Here is a 20858-nt window from a genome sequence, read left to right as displayed (position 1 = left end):
ATCTTTGTGCTGTTTTGGCCAGTCAAACTGTTGTTTTATGCAAAGAACAAAGAACAGTACAGCACAGGAACAGGCCATTCGGCCCTCCAAGCCTGCACCGATCTTGATGCCTGTCTAAACTAAAACCTTCTGTACTTCTGGGGACCGTATCCCTCTATTCCCATCCTATTCATGTATTTGTCAAGATGCCTCTTAAACGTTGCTATCGTACCTGCTTCCACCACCTCCCCCGGCAGCAAGTTCCAGGCACTCACCACCCTCTGTGTAAAGAACTTGCCTCGCACATCCCCTCTAAACTTTGCCCCTCTCACCTTAAACCTATGTCCCCTAGTAACTGACTCTTCCACCCTGGGAAAAAGCTTCTGACTATCCACTCTGTCTATGCCACTCATAACTTTGTAAACCTATATCATGTCGCCCCTCCACCTCCGTCGTTCCAGTGAAAACAATCTGAGTTTATCCAACCTCTCCTCATAGCTAATGTCCTCCAGACCAGGCAACATCCTGGTAAACCTCTTCTGTACCCTCTCCAAAGCCTCCACGTCCTTCTGGGAGTGTGGCGACCAGAATTGCATGCAATATTCTAAGTGTGGCCTAACTAAAGTTCTCTACAGCTGCAGCATGACTTGCCAATTTTTATACTCTATGCCCCGACCGATGAAGGCAAGCATGCTGTATGCCTTCTTGACTACCTTATCCACCTGCGTTGCCACTTTCAGTGACCTGTGCAGGCTTTGGTTTTTCATATACTGGCATGTACAGCCATTGTAATCTCATGGGCCATTCTTAATATTTCCCTCCGGTACTTCTGCAGTACCACTAACTGGTGAACCATTGTCCACTCTTTGTCCTCAGGTCTGTGAGGAGAACTCCATTTCCACATCAGCACCTCATTCTTTAAATAGTAACAATCAGGGATTCCTTCTGCTTCAATTTCAGACTGTGCAGCCTGTGCTAACTTTCTCAATACTGGGTTGGCTCGCTGGGCCTCAGCTAGTGAAGGTCCACTTAATCCATTCCCTGGGTCCTCTAACTTTCCAAAGAAAGTTTCATACAGACATACTTCATGGTTATCTGCCTGCAGTGCCAATTCAGTCTCCTCTGGGGGAGCTGGTTTAGCAATGGCCTGATTCACTACACATTCAGGGGAACTGCAGGGGACCGTCTCCTGCCACTGCCCTGACACTCTGACCTCCTGCGGTCTCTCTATCACTACTGAGGAAGCTATCACCTTCGCCCTCGTCGGATCATTGCCGAGGAGGAGGTCAACCCCATCCACAGGCAAACTAGGGACAATCCCTACCGTCACCAGTCTTGAAACCAGGTCACACTCCAAGTGCTCCTGGTGTAAAGGTACAGGCGTACACTGCCCTCCAACACCATTCACCACTGTTCTGGTATTTACTGCACTCACTGGGAGAAAGGTCAGGCCTTTTCCCAGCAAAAGGGATCTGGTGGCCCCTGTATCCCTAAGTATCACTATGGGCTTGCTTGCCCCACTTAAGGGGTCTGGGGTTACTCTCCCTTCAGATACAAAATCCTGCTGGCCTTCAGGGATCCTATTAAATTTTCCTGCTAGCCTTCAGGGATCCTATTAAATTTTCCTGCACCCACAGCAGTATGTTTTCTGGTGCTGCTGCAGTTAAAGCCACAGCTTGTTCTGCTATGCTTTCCATCAGGGTCCCTTTGCCTTCACTGAGCGGGTGTGCCCTGATTAACCCGACAGGCTTTCCCCATATTTTCCAGCATTCAGTTCTTAGATTCTCTTTTGGGCCTCCTTATCTCGAGAGACAATGGATACGCGCCTGGAGGTGGTCAGTGGTTTGTGAAGCAGCGCCTGGAGTGGCTATAAAGGCCAATTCTGGAGTGACAGGCTCTTCCACAGGTGCTGCAGAGAAATTTGTTTGTTGGGGCTGTTGCACAGTTGGCTCTCCCCTTGCGCCTCTGTCTTTTTTCCTGCCAACTACTAAGTCTCTTCGACTCGCCACAATTTAGCCCTGTCTTTATGGCTGCCCGCCAGCTCTGGCGAATGCTGGCAACTGACTCCCACGACTTGTGATCAATGTCACACGATTTCATGTCGCGTTTGCAGACGTCTTTATAACGGAGACATGGACGGCCGGTGGGTCTGATACCAGTGGCGAGCTCGCTGTACAATGTGTCTTTGGGGATCCTGCCATCTTCCATGCGGCTCACATGGCCAAGCCATCTCAAGCGCCGCTGACTCAGTAGTGTGTATAAGCTGGGGATGTTGGCCGCTTCAAGGACTTCTGTGTTGGAGATATAGTCCTGCCACCTGATGCCAAGTATTCTCCGAAGGCAGCGAAGATGGAATGAATTGAGACGTCGCTCTTGGCTGGCATACGTTGTCCAGGCCTCGCTGCCGTAGAGCAAGGTACTGAGGACACAGGCCTGATACACTCGGACTTTTGTGTTCCGTGTCAGTGCGCCATTTTCCCACTCTCTTGGCCAGTCTGAACATAGCAGTGGAAGCCTTACCCATGCGCTTGTTGATTTCTGCATCTAGAGACAGGTTACTGGTGATAGTTGAGCCTAGGTAGGTGAACTCTTGAACCACTTCCAGAGCGTGGTCGCCAATATTGATGGATGGAGCATTTCTGACATCCTGCCCCATGATGTTCGTTTTCTTGAGGCTGATGGTTAGGCCAAATTCATTGCAGGCAGACGCAAACCTGTCGATGAGACTCTGCAGGCATTCTTCAGTGTGAGATGTTAAAGCAGCATCGTCAGCAAAGAGGAGTTCTCTGATGAGGACTTTCCGTACTTTGGACTTCGCTCTTAGACGGGCAAGGTTGAACAACCTGCCCCCTGATCTTGTGTGGAGGAAAATTCCTTCTTCAGAGGATTTGAACGCATGTGAAAGCAGCAGGGAGAAGAAAATCCCAAAAAGTGTGGGTGCGAGAACACAGCCCTGTTTCACACCACTCAGGATAGGAAAGGGCTCTGATGAGGAGCCACCATGTTGAATTGTGCCTTTCATATTGTCATGGAATGAGGTGATGATACTTAGTAGCTTTGGTGGACATCCGATCTTTTCTAGTAGTCTGAAGAGACCACGTCTGCTGACGAGGTCAAAGGCTTTGGTGAGATCAATGAAAGCAATGTAGAGGGGCATCTGTTGTTCACGGCATTTCTCCTGTATCTGACGAAGGGAGAACAGCATGTCAATAGTCGATCTCTCTGCACGAAAGCCACACTGTGCCTCAGGGTAGACGCGCTCGGCCAGCTTCTGGAGCCTGTTCAGAGCGACTCGAGCAAAGACTTTCCCCACTATGCTGAGCAGGGAGATTCCACGGTAGTTGTTGCAGTCACCGCGGTCACCTTTGTTTTTATAGAGGGTGATGATATTGGCATCACGCATGTCCTGGGGTACTGCTCCCTCGTCCCAGCACAGGCAAAGCAGTTCATGTAGTGCTGAGAGTATAGCAGGTTTGGCACTCTTGATTATTTCAGGGGTAATGCTGTCCTTCCCAGGGGCTTTTCCGCTGGCTAGGGAATCAATGGCATCACTGAGTTCCGATTTGGTTGGCTGTATGTCCAGCTCATCCATGACTGGTAGAGGCTGGGCTGCATTGAGGGCAGTCTCAGTGACAGCATTCTCCCTGGAGTACAGTTCTAGGTAGTGCTCAACCCAGCGGTCCATCTGTTTGCGTTGGTCAGTGATTATGTCCCCCGATTTAGATTTGAGGGGGGTGATCTTCTTGATGGTTGGCCCAAGAGCTCTCTTCATGCCATCATACATTCCTCTGATGTTTCCGGTGTCTGAGGCCAGCTGAATATGGCTGCATAGGTGTTGCCAGTAGTCGTTTGCGCAACGCCTAGCTGTTCTTTGTGCAGTACTTCTGGCTGCTTTAAGTGCTGCGGATGTTAAATCGCTGGGGGCTTTCTTGTAGTTCAAAAGTGCAATGCGCTTAGCGGCTATGACAGGTTCCAGCTCTTCATTATGAGATTGAAACCAGTCTGCATTTCTCTTCGCACTTTTGCCGTAGGTGGTCAAAGCTGACTCATAGATGGCGTCTCTGATGTGGGCCCACTTGGTCTCAGCATCCCCTGTGGGAGTGTTTTGAAGGGCTGTTACAAGTGAATTTAGAAATTTTTGTAACAGCTGTGGGTGAGAAATTCTGCTCGTGTTGATGCGCGGGTGGCCCTTCTGCTTGGAATGATGCAACTTCTTTGGTCTGAGTCTAACCTTGCTGCACACCAGGGAGTGGTCGGTGTCGCAGTCCGCACTGTGGAAGCTGCGTGTGATTTGAACACTGTTTAAGGCGGCTCGCCTTGTGACAATGAGGTCTAGCTGGTGCCAACGACGTGATCTTGGGTGCCTCCATGAAACCTGGTGACAGGGTTTAGTGTGAAAGAACGAGTTGGTGATGCAGAGGTTATGATAGGTACACAACTCAAGCAGTCTCTGCCCGTTCTCATTCATCCTTCCAACGCCATAGCGCCCAAGGCAGGAGGGCCATGAGTCATGGTCGGCCCCAACCCTGGCATTAAAGTCCCCCAGCAGGAATAGGTGTTCGGTGTTGGGGATGCTGCTAATGATGTTATGGAGTTGTTCATAGAACTGGTCTTTAGCTTCAGGTGCGGAACAGAGTGTTGGAGCATAGATGCTGAGTAGGTGTACTGGACCAGAGGTGGTGAGCAGTCGGATGGACAGTATGCGTTCCGAGCCATTTGAGGGAGGCTCTATCATGCTGAGCAAGGAGTTTCTGATGGCGAAGCCCACTCCATGCTGTCTTGGTTCTTCAGGATCCCTGCCCTGCCAGAAGAAGGTGTAGTCTTGCTCTGCTAGAGAGCCACTCGCAGGGAGGCGAGTCTCCTGAAGTGCTGCAATGTCCACATTGAGTCTACTGAGCTCGTTGTTAATGATGGCGGTCTTCCGAGAATCGTTGATTTGTGTAAGGTCTTCCGACAGGCCAGGACACATAGTTCTGACGTTCCAGCTTGCAAAGCGAAGGGCTGGTACCTTCTTTCCTTTTTTCATGTTGTTTGGTGCGGTGTATCAGTCCACCTTTCGGGCAATGACCCTGAGCTCCAAGCACCCATTGAAGCAGGCAGACTGTGGCGGGACAGAACCTTATTGACCGGGGGCTGCCCGGTTTGAGGCGGGCGGTAGCTGTCCAGTGAGGTGCAATGACCTCTCCCACCGACAAAGGCAACCCGTGGCGCCCAGTTTCTACGCCAATTTATCTGGACTTATAACCCGTAACTGCTGCCTTCCGTGTTGTTTCAGTCGCTGTGAGGCAACTATGGAGTGACCTCTCCATGGCGCATGCCTGGGCAAATTTATGGAGGTTGAGAGTTGCCCAGTCGTCAAAACCCCCCTCTCGGCCTTTCTGGTGGAGTCCAAAGGAGTGCAGGACACGACGTTTGGCACCAGTATGGCTGCAGGAACTGCCGGAAACATGCCAAAGGTGACACATGACCGCCTACGGGGTTCCGCTCCGGATTTTCTGTTAGGGTTTACTCCCTTAGCCTTGGTCTCTCCCGAGACGCCCACAAGGCAGTGGGGTTGTTGGGGCCCCTACACAGGTGTAGGATGGTGCCGGTGGGAGGAGGGGATGCAAGGGGGAGGGGTAGAGGGAGGGGGTGGGGGGGGGTGCAGGGGAAGGGGGTGCGGGGTGAAGATGGTGCGGGGGGGGGGGCGGGCTGGGACGGGGTTGTGAGGGGGTGAGCTGAGAGGGTGGAGCAGGGAAGGGGACGGGGGTGGGGGGGGTGGAAGGGGGGTAAAGGGGGGGGGAGGGGGGGTGGAATCTGGTGCAGGTAATAAGCCATTTCCTCAGCGCCCACCATCGACGTCCGGAAAGCTCATCTACGTCCTTCGGGAGGTGAAGCATCATTTGGCAGACTTAGAGGTGGTTACATTTGCTAAGGGTTTTTTTTTGCAGTGGTTTAAATAAAGGCATGCAGCATTGCCGACAGTGCGCTGCAGATGCTCTCCGAGCCATCTCCCGCGGGCGCTTTGAAGTTGCGGCCGGGGGGGCCACTCGTGGATGTTTTGGGTGTTCGGGGCACCTTTTCACAGGACTTCTCTCGGGTCCCGCAGCTCCTTCTTCACCTCAATGGACTTACCGCACGCCGTGGCTGCAGACACTCTGGACTGTGAAGACAGCAGGATCGGAGATTAAAGTATCGGCAGCTGTTCTCGTCAGTTTCATCCGGATCAATTTCATTGAGAAAACAAAGAGCAGGTGTGGCTGGGGGAGGGCAGTGGGCCCAGGTAACATACACTAAACTAACTGTTAACTTTTAGATAGGGCTAAAATGAACTGATTTAAAGAGCCAGGGGAATTTAAACAGTTTAAGAGGGCAGATTGGGGGAGAAAACGTTAGGAATGGGAGCAGATGGCCATGGATAGAGTTGAACAGCAAGGGAGCTTCCTAGGGAGCTTCCAGCCCAGGAGCCATCTTGAAATATCCCGATAATGTAATAATGTATAACCTAGGTTCTTAGATAACCTGCCTTATTACAATGGAAGCTCACAGGTCTCTGGGTCTCATTCCTACTTACAGCACTATCCTTTTTGGCTGGATGATGGCCCCCTGTGTGTCCAAATTTTCTTTCTCTCCCAGGACGACTTGGGTTCCTATTACCTTCCCACCTTTAGTCCTTTTCGGATTTGTGGAGGTGACCAGGAAAGGTTTTCCCCTGGGGAACTGACTTGTATATTAGAGCAAACTCATCAGCCAGAAATGCTGCTTGCCTCACTCTTTGTACTTTTTGTTCCTTCATATGGGTCTTTATGGAGAGTGGGAGAGAGTTTTTAAATCTATCTAGTAAAATTACCTCTCTGACGTTTTCATACATGGGCTGTACTCTAAGAGCCTTCAACCACTGATCAAAAGCCAGCTGTTTACTCCTCTCAAACTCCAAGTAAGTTTGATCAGCCTGTTTCTGGAGGGTTCAGAACTTCTGGCAGTAGGCTTTCAGGACTGGCTCAGATGCTCCAAAGATAGCATATTTTGTCAGTTCATAATTTGATGAACTCTCATCTGGCAACAGGGAATAAACCTCATTGGCTTTTCCTATTACTTTGCTTTGTAGCAGTAGAGGCCAGTTCTCAGCCAGCCATTTTAACTTTTCATCCCACCAGCCTCCATATCCAAAGGATCATCCTCCGCCATTTACGCAACCTCCAGCGTGATGCCACTACCAGTCACATATTCCCCTCCCTTCCCCTGTCGGCATTCCGAAGGGATCATTACCTCCACGACACCCTGGTCCACTCCTCCATTACCCCACCACCTCGTCCCCGTCCCAGGGCACCTTCCCCTGCAATCGCAGGAGGTGTAATACCTGCCCATTTACCTCCTCTCTCCTCACTATCCCAGGCCCCAAACACTCCTTTCAGATAAAGCAGCGATTTACTTGTACTTCTTTCAATGTAGTATACTGTATTCGCTGCTCACAGTGTGGTCTCCTCTACATTGGGGAGACCAAGCGCATACTGGGTGACCGCTTTGCGGAACATCTCCGCTCAGTCCGCAAGCAGGACCCTGAGCTTCCGGTTGCTTGCCATTTCAACACTCCCCCCTGCTCTCATGCTCACATCTCTGTCCTGGGATTGCTGCAGTGTTCCAGTGAACATCAACGCAAGCTTGAGGAACAGTATTTCATCTACCGATTAGGCACACTACAGCCTGCCGGACTGAACATTGAGTTCAATAATTTCAGAGCATGACAGCCCCCCATTTTACTTTCATTTTTAGTTATTTTTTCTTCCTTTTTTTGACATTCTTTTTTACATTTTTTACAATCTTTTTTTGCATTTATTTCATTTCATCTTAGTTTGTTCAGTTTGCTTACCCACTGTTTTTTTCAGGTTTTTTTTCAGGTTTGCACTTGCTGCTGTTCAATATTCAGTGTATTAACACCTAATCTGTACTAATGCTTTGTCTTTCAACACACCATTAACATATTGTTTGCCTTTGCTCCGTGACCTTTTGGTCAGCTATGTGGCCTGGTCCAATCTGCACCTTCTCCTTTGTTATCTCTTGCCCCACCCCCACCTCACTTGCTTATAATCTGTGACTTTTCTAATATTTGTCAGTTCCGAAGAAGGGTCACTGACCCGAAACATTAACTCTGCTTCTCTTTCCACAGATGCTGCCAGACCTGCTGAGTAATTCCAGCATTCCTTGTTTTTGTTGCAGCATTTTAACTGCCTTGCAAGTTTCTCAAAAGATACAAAAAATTCTTCCACACCTCCCTCATTGAATTTTGGAATCAATTGGGAAAATTTTAAAAACTCAGCACACAGCCCTGCATTACTTGTATTTTCCATGCTTTCACTGGGGTTACTCTGTCACCGCCTAGCTAACTCAAGCCATTTCAGCTTTCTTTCCCCCTGTTCCTTCTGGAAGGTTCTTTCTCTCTCTCTCTCCTGTCTTTCTTTCTCTCTCTCCCTCCTGTCTTTCTTTCTCTCACTCCTCTCTCTTTTTCTTTCTCTTCTCTCTTTCTCCTGTCTCTCTCTTTCTCTCACTCTTTCCCTGTCTTCTAATTCAATTTTCCTCTGTTCCAATTGTATGTTTGCTAGCAATACCCTGTCGGAATCTATTTCTAACCCTTTCTCTGATTCTTTGGGTTCGAGGGGAAAATGGTTGGCCACTTGTCTTAGGAGTTCCGATTTCCTAGCTTTGGCATGGAAAATGATCCCACACTGCTCAGCCATAATCCTGAACCGCTCCATGGATAGTGCTTTTAACTTATCCCAAGTTACTTCAGCCTGGCTTGGGAGTGTACTGCTTTGGTTGGGGACATGTTAGTATTCTAGCACACACGACCACAAGAAAACCTGTATTGAAATCTTTTATCATAAAAACAAAAAGTGCTGGAAATACTCAGCTGGTCTGGCAGCATCTGTGGAGAGAGACGTAAAATTAATGTTTCAGGCCTGTGACCTTTCATCAGAACTGGCAATGGTTAGAAAATAATTAGGTTTTAAGCAAGTGAAGGGGATGGGGTTGGGGGAGAGAACAAAAGGGAAGATGTTTGATCGGGCAGAGGACAGGAGAGATTAAATAATAAAGCTGTCCTAAGACAAAGACAAAGAATGTGTTAATGCTTGTGGTGAAAGGCAAAGCATTAGTCCAGAGAGAGTGTTAATAGCAGAATAATGCACGTCTCTGGCTACATGAAAAGCAGGCACATGGTTAAAAACTAAAATATAAAAAAAAAATGCCAGTCATGCTCTGACTTTATTGAGCTCAATCCTGTGATTGCATGGGAAGTTGCCGTGGGAAGGGGACGAGGTGTCAGGGGTAATGGAGAGGTCGACCAGGATGTCGCAGAAGGAATGAGTCCTTCAGAATGCTGACATTGAACTCTTTTCTCTTTTTTCATTGGGATCAATTTGATTTCCCACTTCCAATTTCTATTTTGTCTCTGGGTCCAATTTGGACTCTAGCCACCAAATCTCTGTTACGACTGGGTGAGGAGGAGATCTCAGGCTTCCCTCTTGGCCCTTTCCTGGCTTGGCCATAACTGGGTTTATGTTTTTAAAACACAATGTTTTTCGCTTAACACCTCAGTGTGTCCTTGATCACTGCTCTCTATTTGTAATTGCAAAATGAACCAACCAGACAGGTTTTCTTAGGTTTAAACAAGAAAGATGTAAGTTTATTAGCCTTAACACTCTAACTTGGTTAAAATTACTAAAAATACATGATACAACCACATTAGCATGCATACTAGATAAACATACACACACATTGACAGAGAGCGGGAGAAAGAATTAAAGTGGGGGGAGGTTTGGAGTGGTAAATGGAATTCAGTTACTGCCTTTAGTTTTGATGTAAAGTCCTTGGTTGGAAGACCTTCCTTCAATGGATATTAAATGCTGGACTTGCCAGTGATGCCCATATACTGAAAATGAATTTAAAAGACCCTCATCCGGTGCCAGTCTTGCTGCAAATAATTTGCCCCAACAAAAGCTGATGGACCACAGTTTACACCCAGGCACTCTCAGGTCATAAAGACTCCAGAGTGCTGTTCATAGCCATTGCAAGTCCCCCACTGGAAGCCAGGTAGACTTCTACATCACAAACTGAAGCCATTCACTCCAGATTAGGTAGACGAGCACTTGAGACAAATACTAGGGAAGGTTGCATCAAGGTGATCGATTGTGCCACTTATAGCAATATTTACAGGTATCTCATCAGCTGCTTTCTTGTTTGGGGTCAATTTTGACATTTGAGCAACCGACTGGTAGAGTGCACTGAGTCGACTGAGAATACAATTTATGCCGAGAGCCCCGATTTTCAAAATTAAAGGGGCCTATTACCTGAAAGAAGCAGGCAGTTTGGACATCTGGCAGCAGGCACCTTTCAGAATGGAGCTGGCGATCTAACCAGAGCAGTAAAGCTACCTACCCCAGTTTAGGCCATTATGGCCCCATTAATGTCAGACGGCAGTGAAAATTGAGCCCCTCCCCATGTTGAACGCCTTATTGCTTGGTATATTCTTCATATTTTCCTGCCACTTCAGTCTGATTCATTCCTGTTGCCTTCTTTCTGTTGCCACATTGTGAAATAAGATAACCAAGATAGTCTAAAGATAAGAAAATGGGGCAAGGAGCTTAGGATGATCAGTTTATATCATAGATGGTAAACAAGTTAGTATCTGGTGGTGTGTACCAACGACCTCATTTCTGGCGATCTGGTTCACAATGACTGTTATCAGGACATAATGAATCATCTCGGACAGTGTACATGACTAGAGGCTTATAAAGATCATGAGCTTTCCTTCCCAAATTGTAGAGCGAGTCAGGATCTAAAGGATCATTAAAAGTTATGTCTCCACCCAGAGGAAAAATGGGGTAATTGCATTTATTTTACTGTATGTTGGCTACTTAGTTTGTCAAAGACTTGGTCATAAACAATAAAGGTCATAAGGTCATAAGAACTAAGAGCAGGAGTAGGCAATTCAGCCCCTCAAGCCCGCTCCGCCATTCAATACAATCATGGCTGATCTCATCTCGGCTTCAACTCCACTTTCCTGCCCGTTCTCCATAACCCTTCAACCCTTTACTAATTAAAAATATGTCTATCTCCTCCATAAATTTACTCAATGTCCCGGCATCCACCACACTCTGGGGTAGTGAATTCCACAGACTCACAACATTTTGAGGGAAGTAATTTCTCCTCATCTTTGTTTTAAATCTGCTATCCCTTATCCCAAAACTATGACCTCTTGTTCTAGATTGCCCCACAAGAGGAAACATCCTCTCTATGTCTACTCTGACAATCCCCTTAATCATCTTATATACCTCAATTAGATCTCCTCTCATTCTTCTAAACTCTGGAGAGTAAAGGCCGAAACTGCTCAATCTCTCGTCATAAGACAAACCTGTCATCCCTGGAATCAATCTAGTGAACCTCCTCTGAACTGCCTCCAATGCAACTACATCCCTCCTCAAGTAAGGGGACCAAAACTGTAATATTCCAGGTGCGGCCTCACTAATGCCTTGAACAGTTGCAACAACACTTCCCAACTTTTATATTCTATTCCTTTAGCAATAAATGCCAAAATTCAATTTGCCTTCCTTATTACCTGCTTTACCTGCATACTAGCTTTCTGCGATTCATGCACGAGGACACCCAGATCCCTCTGCACCGAAGCATTCTGAAGTTTCTCTCTATTTAGATAATAATTTGCCTTTCTATTCTTCCGGCCAAAGTGGATAACCTCACACTTATCCACGTTAAACTCCATCTGCCAAATTTTGGCCCATTCACCTAATCTATCCATATCCATTTGTAAATTTCTTATTTCTTTATTGCGACTTACTATCCCACCTATTTTAGTGTCATCTGAAAATTTGGCTATAGTACCTTCTATCCCTGAATCCAAGTTATTAATATTGTAAATAGTTGGGGCCCAAGGACCGAACCCAGTGGCATCCCACTAGTTACATCTTGCCAACAAGAAAAAGACCCATTTATCCTGACTCTGTTTTCTGTTGGTTAGCCAATCCTCTATCCAAGCTAATAAATTATCCCTAACCCCATGTGATCTTAGCTTTTGTATTAACCTTTTGTGTGGCACCTTATCAAATGAGTTCTGGAAGTCCAGATATACTACATCTACAGGATCCCCATTATCCACTTTGCTTGTTACAGCTTTGAAGAATTCGAGCAAATTAGTCAAACATGATTTACCCTTCATAAAACCATGCTGACTCTGATGTATTGCGTTTTGACTTTTTAAATATCCTGTTATTACTTCCTTAATAAAGGATTCTAACAATTTCCCAATGACAGATGTTAAACTAACTGGTCCGTAGTTTCCTATTCTCTGCCTCCCTCCCTTTTTGAATACGGGCGTTATATTAGCTTTTTTCTAATCCACTGGAACCTTTCCCACATCCAGGGAATTTTGGAATATTATAACCAATGGATCCACTATCTCCACTGCCACTTCCTTTAAGAGCCCAGGATGTAGGCCCTGGGGACTTGTCTGCCTTCAATCCCAATAGTTTGCTCAGTACTTTTTCCCTAGTGATGATGATTTTTCTAAGTTCCTCTCTTTCTATAACCTCTGTATTTCCTGTTACTATTGGGATGGTATTAGTGTCCTCCACCGTGAAAACTGAGGGAAAATATTGATTTAGTGTCTCTGCCATTTCTGTGTTCCCTCCATTAACTCCACAATCTCATCCTCCAAAGGACCAACATTCACTTTAGATACTCTCTTACCTTGTATATACTTGTAGAAGCTTTTGCTATCCGTTTTTATATTTTTCACTAGTTTTCTTTCATAATTTACCTTTGCTCTTTTTATTACTTTTTTTAGTAAACCTTTGTTGATCATTAAAAGTTTCCCAATCTTCCAGCCTGTCACTGGCCTTTACAATATGGTATGCCTTAGTTTTTGCCTTTATGTTATCCTTAACTTTCTTGCTTAGCCATGGATGATTATTCCCCCTCTTAGAATCTTTCTTCCTCTCCAGAATATATTTTAGATGGGAGGAATTGAATATCTCCTTAAACATCTGCCACTACTCATCAACTGTCCTTCCTTTTAGTCTTCCTGCCCGGTCCACTCGGGCCAAATCTGTCCTCATGCCTATGTAATTACCTTTGTTTAATTCCAGAATGCTAGTGTGGGACTCCAGCTTCTTGCCCTCAAACTGAATTTGAAATTCTAGCATGCTATGATCACTCTTCCCTAGAGGATCCTTAACTATGAGATCATTAATTAATCCCACCTCATTACAAAATACCAAATCTAGAATAGCCTGCTGCCTGGTTGGTTCCACAACATATTGCTCCAAAAAGCAATCTCTAATACCTTCAATGAACTCTCTCTCGAGGCTACCCTTGCCAATTTGATTAATCCAGTCTATATGCATATTAAAATCACCCATGATTATTGTTGTACCTTTCTTACAAGCCCCCAGTATTTCCTGGTTTATACTGTGCACCACTGCAGAACCACTGTTTGGGGACCTATAGATTACTACCAGGGACTTCTTTCCCTTGCTATTTCTTATTTCTACTCACACTGATTCTACGCTTTGATCTCCAGTGCCTATATTATTTCTCACTACAGCACTGATCTCTTCCTTTACTAATGAAGCTACACCTCCTCCTTTTCCTTCCTGCCTATCTTTCCAAAATACTGAGTACCCTTGGATATTCAATTCCCAAACCTGGTTTCCCTGCAACCACGTCTCAGTAACTCCCACTAAATCATACCCATTCATCTCTATTTGCACTGTTAACTCGTTTATTTTATTCTGAATGCTTCGTGCATTCAGATACAAAGCCTTTAAGTTAGTTCTATTTTCAAATTTCCCTACTCTTGTACGATTCCTTGGTGCAATATGACGTTCACACGTCCTGTCCCTTCCTTTTATTTTCTGGTAACAATCAGCTTCATCACTAACCTGCACTCCTACCTTCTCCTTTAACTTTGACTTCCTAATTTTCCATGCAACTGAAACCTCCTCCCCCACTATTTAGTTTAAAGCCTTATCTACAGCCCTAGTTATGCGATTCGCCAGGACTCTGGTCCCATTATGATTCAGGTGGAGCCCGTCCCATCGGAACAACTCTCTCCTTCCCCAGTACTGGTACCTACGTGGACCACGATAACTGGATCTTTCCCCTCCCACTCTAAGTTCCTTTGCAGAGATATCCTGAACCCTGGCACCAGGTAGGCAACACAGCCTTCAGGACTCTCGATCCTGGCCACAGAGAACAGTGTCTATGCCCCTAACTATACTATCCCCGATTACCACTACATTTCTCTTTTCTCCCCCCACTTGAATGGCTCCTGGTACCACAGTGCTGTGGTCAGTTTGCTCATCCTCCCTACAGTCCCTGCTCTCGTCCACACAGGGAGCAAGAATCTCAAACCAGTTGGACAAGGACAAGGGCTGAGGCTCCTGCAACACTACCTCTTGGATCCCTCTACCTGCCTCATTCATAGTCACACCCTCCTGTCCCTGACCACTGGCCGAATTCAAGGTAGTTAATCTAAGGGTCGTGACTGTCTCCTGAAACACAATGTCCAGGTAACTCTTCCCCTCCCTGATGTGTCGCAGTGTCCGAAGCTCAGACTCCAGCTCATCAACTCTGAGCCGGAGTTCCTCGAGCAGCCAACACTTGCTACAGATGTGGTCACTAGGAACCACAATGGGGTCCACCAGCTCCCACATCATGCAGGTACAACACATCACCTGGCCCTGCATCTCTATTTTATTTAATTAGATTTTAATTTGTTTTTAAATTTCCGTCTGGTCTTTAGTTTATTTAATCCACTTTAGATTTTAGTTTATATACCAATAAATCGATCAAGTCTTACTCTATATTTGATTTCAATTAAATTTATTTTAAAAGATTACCTATATACTCACCCCAGCAGCTCGCACTGTTGAATGTGATGTCACTCTGATGCCACTTTTCGATTTTTCCCCGGCTGAGCTCCTAAATGGATTATGTTGAAGTCGTATTTGGTGTAAGATTCAAATGATCATGCACCTGTAATGAAAGGGAGACATTTATTTATATGGCACCTTATCACATCTCTCAGAAACATCTTAAAGCATTTCATGTACAAATAATTATTTGATGTTGTTATGTAGGTAAGCTTGGTGGCTATTTTGTACACAGCAAGTTCCCACAAACAGCACTGAGTTAAATCGCTAATTAAGCTATTGATGGTATTGCTCTTAAGGAGGCACATTGGCTGGGACAACAAACTTCTTCAAATAACGTTATGGAATCATTAACATTCTCTTAAACCACTAGAATAGGCAGTTAATACTCCATTTGAAGAAGTATGGTATCTCTGACAATGCAGCAGTCTTTCAGCACGGCACTGCAATATCAGCCAAAATAATATGGTCAAGTCCAGATATCCTTTTGGTGTCTTGGAACTTCCTTTCTAACAGCACCGTGGGAGTACATACACCAGATGGACTAAAGCAGTTCAAGAAGGTGGCTCATCACCACCTTCTCAATGGCAATTAGGGATGGGCATTAAATGGTGGCCTTGCCTGTGACACTGACATCCCATGACAGGATAAAAAAAAACTTAAAATCGGTGTTATTCAAGAAGATATTTTTCGGTTCAGAAGCTGTAGGATTGGGTAAGGTATCGATAATTTTTATTCACTGCCCAAACGATACTCCATAGACTGTTGGACATTAAATTTAAGTTGAGGAGATAAATCATCGCTTTGCAAAGCTCATTTAAATATTACTACCATGACAGCTGGTTTCTCAGAGCAGCCAATTTACTGAAAACAATTTTGGGTCATAAAAGTTTACAGACCAGATGGTTTGTTGGGCAGACCTCACGATGAATAAGATACTTCCAGGCTGGCAATGCCTCCTTTCATACAGGTAAAACACAATTCAATGCTTGCAATGGTATGTTACACTGAATTATATCGAAGTCACAACACAGAAACAGGCAGAAACAGCCCAGCTGGTCTATGCCAGTATTTATGCTCTTCATGAGCCCCCTTCCACTTTACTTCATCTAATCCTATCTGCATTTCCTTTCATTCCTTTTTCCCTCACTGACCTATCTAGCTTTCCCTTAAAGGCATCTATGCTATTTGCCTCAACTACTCCATGTGATAGAAAGTTCCACTTTCTAACCACTCTCTGGGTAAAGGTGATTTCCCCAATTCAATAGATTGAAGAAAATGCCTTTTTTTCTGATAATTAAAAGACAATTCAAATGCAAAATAGAGATAAAAAAAAACTATTTGCTCATATTCCCATTCATTGCTTTTCCGTCTGATTCTAATTTGATTCACTCCAGGTTTGACTCTGTCCTGCTTGAAGGAAATAAACTTCCAAGGCTACACCTTTTGTTTCTTGACTTGTCCCATAACCCATGAAACGTTTTGTACCATGAAACGTTTTGTCATTTAATCCTCCTGCCCTCCACCCTATTACAGGTCTTCCCTTTTGTCCTTCTTCCAACCCTCCCCCTTTTCAGTTGCTGTAAACCTATTACATTTCTAACTTTTGACAGTTCTGATGAAAGCTCACTGACCTGAAACGGTAACTCTATTTTTTGTCTCCACAGATGCTGCCTGACCTGCTGCGTATTCCCAGCATTTTCTACTTTTATATCTGTCATATGCTCCTTTTTCTACTTCACCTTATTCTCTATCTCTTTTGAGAACCAGACAGCTCTGGCTTTGGTTGCCCGACCTAACCCCCTCATAAGAATATACCTCGACTGCACCCAAATCATCTTTTAAAGGAAGCACATTATTCTGGGACAGTTATATCTGCCCATCTTTGTTTCCAATTTACCTGGGACAATTCCGTTCTTACCTCACTGAAATTGGCCTTTCTCAGTTTTGTATTTTTACTGTAGCTTGCTTCTTGTCCTTTTCCAAGGATAACCTCAACTTTCTGATACTATGATCACTGTTCCTTAAATGGTACACAACTGGCACTTGATCCCCTTGATCCACCTCATTCCCCAGAAACAGATCTACAATTCCTCCTTCCTTGTTGGGCCAGAAACATACTGATCAAGAAAATTCTCCTGAAAACATGTCAGAACCTCTTCCCCCTCTCTGCCCTTTAAATTACTACTATCCCAGTCAATATTAGGATAAATAAAGTCCCCATTATCACTACTTTATAGCTTTTGCATGTCTTTGTAATTTCCCTGCAAATTTGCTCCCCTATATCTTTCCCACTGGTTCATGGTTTATAGAATACACCTAGTAGTGTTTATTGAAATCATTTATGGGGATGTGGCATCGCTGGCCAGGCCAGAATTTATTGCCCATCCCTAATTGCCCTTGAGAAGGTGATGGTGAGATGCCTTTTTGAACCACTGCAGTCGATGTGGGGTAGGTATACCCACAATACTGTTAGGAAAGGAGAAGAAGAAGAAGAAGAAAATTACAGCACAGGAACAGGCCCTTCAGCCCTCCAAGCCTGCGCCGATCCAGATCCTCTATCTAAACATGACGCCTATTTTCTAAGGGTCTGTATCTCTTTACTTCCTGCCCATTCATGTATCTGTCTAGATACATCTTAAAAGACGCTATCGTGCCCGCGTCTACCACCTCCGCTGGCAATGCGTTCCAGGCACCCACCACCCTCTGCGTAAAGAACTTTCCACGCATATCCCCCCTAAACTTTTCCCCTTTCACTTTGAACTCGTCTCCCCTTGTAATTGAATCCCCCACTCTGGGAAAAAGCTTCTTGCTATCCACCCTGTCTATACCTCTCATGACTTTGTACACCTCAATCAGGTCCCCCCTCAACCTCCGTCTTTCTAATGAAAATAATCCTAATCTACTCAACCTCTCTTCATAGCTAGCGCCCTCCATACCAGGCAACATCCTGGTGAACCTCCTCTGCACCCTCTCCAAAGCATCCACATCCTTTTGGTAATGTGGCGACCAGAACTACAGGAGTTCCAGGATTTTGGCCCAGCGACAGTGAAGAAATGGCGATATATTTCCAAGTCAGGATGGTGTGTGGCTTGGAGGGGAACTTGCAGGTGGCGGTATTCCTATGCATCTGCTGCCCTTGTCCTTCTAGTTGATAGAGGTCATGGGTTTGGAAGGTGCTGTCTAAGGAGCCTTGGTGCATTGCTGCAGTGCATCTTGTAGATGGTACACACTGCTGCCACTGTGTGTCGGTGGTGGAGGGAGTGAATGTTTGTGGATGGGGTGCCAATCAAGCAGGCTGCTTAGTCCTGGATGGTGGCTAGCATCTTGAGTGTTGTTGGAGCTGCACCCATCCAGGCAAGTGGAGAATATTCTATCACACCTCTGACACATCCACTCGGCACTTCTGGCTGAAGATTGTTGCAAATGCTTCAGCCTTATCTTTTGCACTGATGTGCTGGGCTCCCCCATCATTGAGGATGGGGATATTTGTTGAGCCACCTCCTCCAGTTAGTTGTTTAATTGCCTACCACCATTCTTGGCTGGATGTGGCATGACTGCAAGCTTAGATTAGATTGGTTGGTTGTGGGATCGTTTGGCTCTGTCTTTTGTATGCTGGTTACACACTTTGGAGCACAAGTAGTCCTGGGTTGTAGCTTCACCAGGCTGACACCTCATTTTGAGGTATGTCTGGTGCTGCTCCTAGCATGCCCCCCTGCACTCTTCATTGAACTAGGGTTGGTCACCCGGCTTGATGGTAAGGGTGAAGTGAGGGATACGCCGGGCCATGAGGTTACAGATTGTGGTTGAGTACAATTCTGCTGCTGCTGATGGCCCACAGCACCTCATGGATGCCCAGTTTTTGCTAGATCTGTTCAAAATCTATCCCATTTAGCATGGTGGTAGTGCCACACAAGAACTGTGCGGTGGTCACTCCTACCAATACTGTCAGGCACAGATGCATCTGTGGCAGGCAGATTGGTGAGAACAAGGTCAAGTATATTTTTCCCTCTTGTGGGTTCCCTCACCACCTGCCACAGACCCATTCTAGCAGCTATGTCCTTTCGAACTGGGCCAGCTCAGTCATTAGTAATCCTACCGAGTCACTCTTGGTGTTAGACATTGAAGTCCCCCATCCAGAGTACATTCTGCGCCCTTGCCACACTCAGTGCTTCCTCCAAGTGGTGTTCAATATGGAGCAGTACTGATTCATCAGTTGAGGGAAGGCGGTAGGTGGTAACAGCAGGAGGTTTCCTTGCCCATGTTTGATCTGATGCCATGAGACTTCATGATGTCAGGAGTCAATGTTGAGGATTCCCAGGGCAATTCCCCCCTGACTGTATACCACTGTGTTGCCACCTCTGCTGGGTCTGTCCTGTTGGTGGGACAGGACATACCCGGGGATTGTGATGGCAGTGTCATTTTTTTTATTCATTCATGGGATGTGGGCGACGCTGGCTAAGCCAGCATTTATTGCCCATCCATAATTGCCCTTGAGAAGGTGGTGGTGAGCTGTGTTCTTGAACCGCTGCAGTCCATTTGGGGTAGGATACCCACAGTGCTGTTAGGAAGGGAGTTCCAGGATTTTGACCCAGTGACAGTGAAGGAATGGCGATATAGTTCCAAGTCAGGATGGTGTGTGACTTGGAGGGGAACATGCAGGTGGTGATGTTCCCACGTATTTGCTGCCCTTGTCCTTCTAGTTGGTAGAGATCGCGGGTTTGGAAGGTGCTGTCTAAGGAGCCTTGGTGCATTGCTGCAGTGCATGTTGTAGATGGTACACACTGCTGCCACTGTGCGGCAGTGGTGGAGGGAGTGAATGTTTGTAGATGGGGTGCCAATCAAGCAGGCTGCTTTGTCCTGGATGGTGTTGAGCATCTTGAGTGTTGTTGGAGCTGCACCCATCCAGGCAAGTGGAGAGTATTCCATCACACTCCTGACTTGTGTCTTGTAGATGGTGGACAGGCTTTGGGGAGTCAGGAGGTGAGTTACTCACCTCAGGATTCCTAGCCTCTGACCTGCTCTTGTAGCCACGGTTTTTATATGGCTACTCTAGTTCAGTTTCTGGTCAATGGTAGCCCCTAGGATGTTGATAGTGGGGGATTTAGCGATGGTAATGCTGTTGAATGTCAAGGGGAGATGGTTAGATTCGTTCTTGTTGGAGATGGTCATTGCCTGGCACTTGTGTGGCGCGAATGTTACTTGCCACTTATCAGCCCAAGCCTGGATATTGTCCAGGTCTTGCTGCATTTCTACACGGACTGCTTCAGTATCTGAGAACTCACGAATGGTGCTGAACATTGTGCAATCATCAGCGAACATCCCCACTTCTGACTTTATGATTGAAGGAAGGTCATTGATGAAGCAGCTGAAGATGGTTGGGCCCAGGACACTACCCTGAGGAACTCCTGCAGTGATGTCCTGGAGCTCAGATGATTGACCTCCAACAACCACATCTATCCTCCTTTGCGCTCAGTATGACTCCAGCCAGCGGAGGGTTTTCCCCCTGATTCCCATTGACCTCAGTTTTGCTAGGGCTCCTTGATGCCGTACTCGGTCAAATGCTGTCTTGATGTCAAGGGCAGTCACTCTCAACTCATCTGGACCATTGTTTGTAAGGTATGATTCTGTGAGTATGACTATGTCAGGCTGTTGCTTGACTAGTCGGTGGGACAGCTCTCCCAACTTTGGCACAAGCCCCCTGATGTTAGTAAGGAGGGCTTTGCAGGATCGACAGGGCTCGGTTTGCTGTTGTTGTTTCCGGTGCCTAGGTCGATGCCGAGTGGTCCATCTGGAGTCATTCCTAATTGACTTTGTTGCGGTTTGATTCAATTGAGGCCATTTCAGAGGGCATTTAAGTGTCATCCACTTTGCTGTGGGTCTGGCGTCACATGTAGACCTGACCAGGTGAGGACAGCAGATTTCCTTCCCTCATGGACATTAACGAACCAGATA

This window comes from Heterodontus francisci, chromosome 5 (genome assembly GCF_036365525.1).
Source record: "Heterodontus francisci isolate sHetFra1 chromosome 5, sHetFra1.hap1, whole genome shotgun sequence".
NCBI classification, from domain to species: domain Eukaryota; kingdom Metazoa; phylum Chordata; class Chondrichthyes; order Heterodontiformes; family Heterodontidae; genus Heterodontus; species Heterodontus francisci.
Note: the sequence above shows the minus strand (reverse complement) of the source record.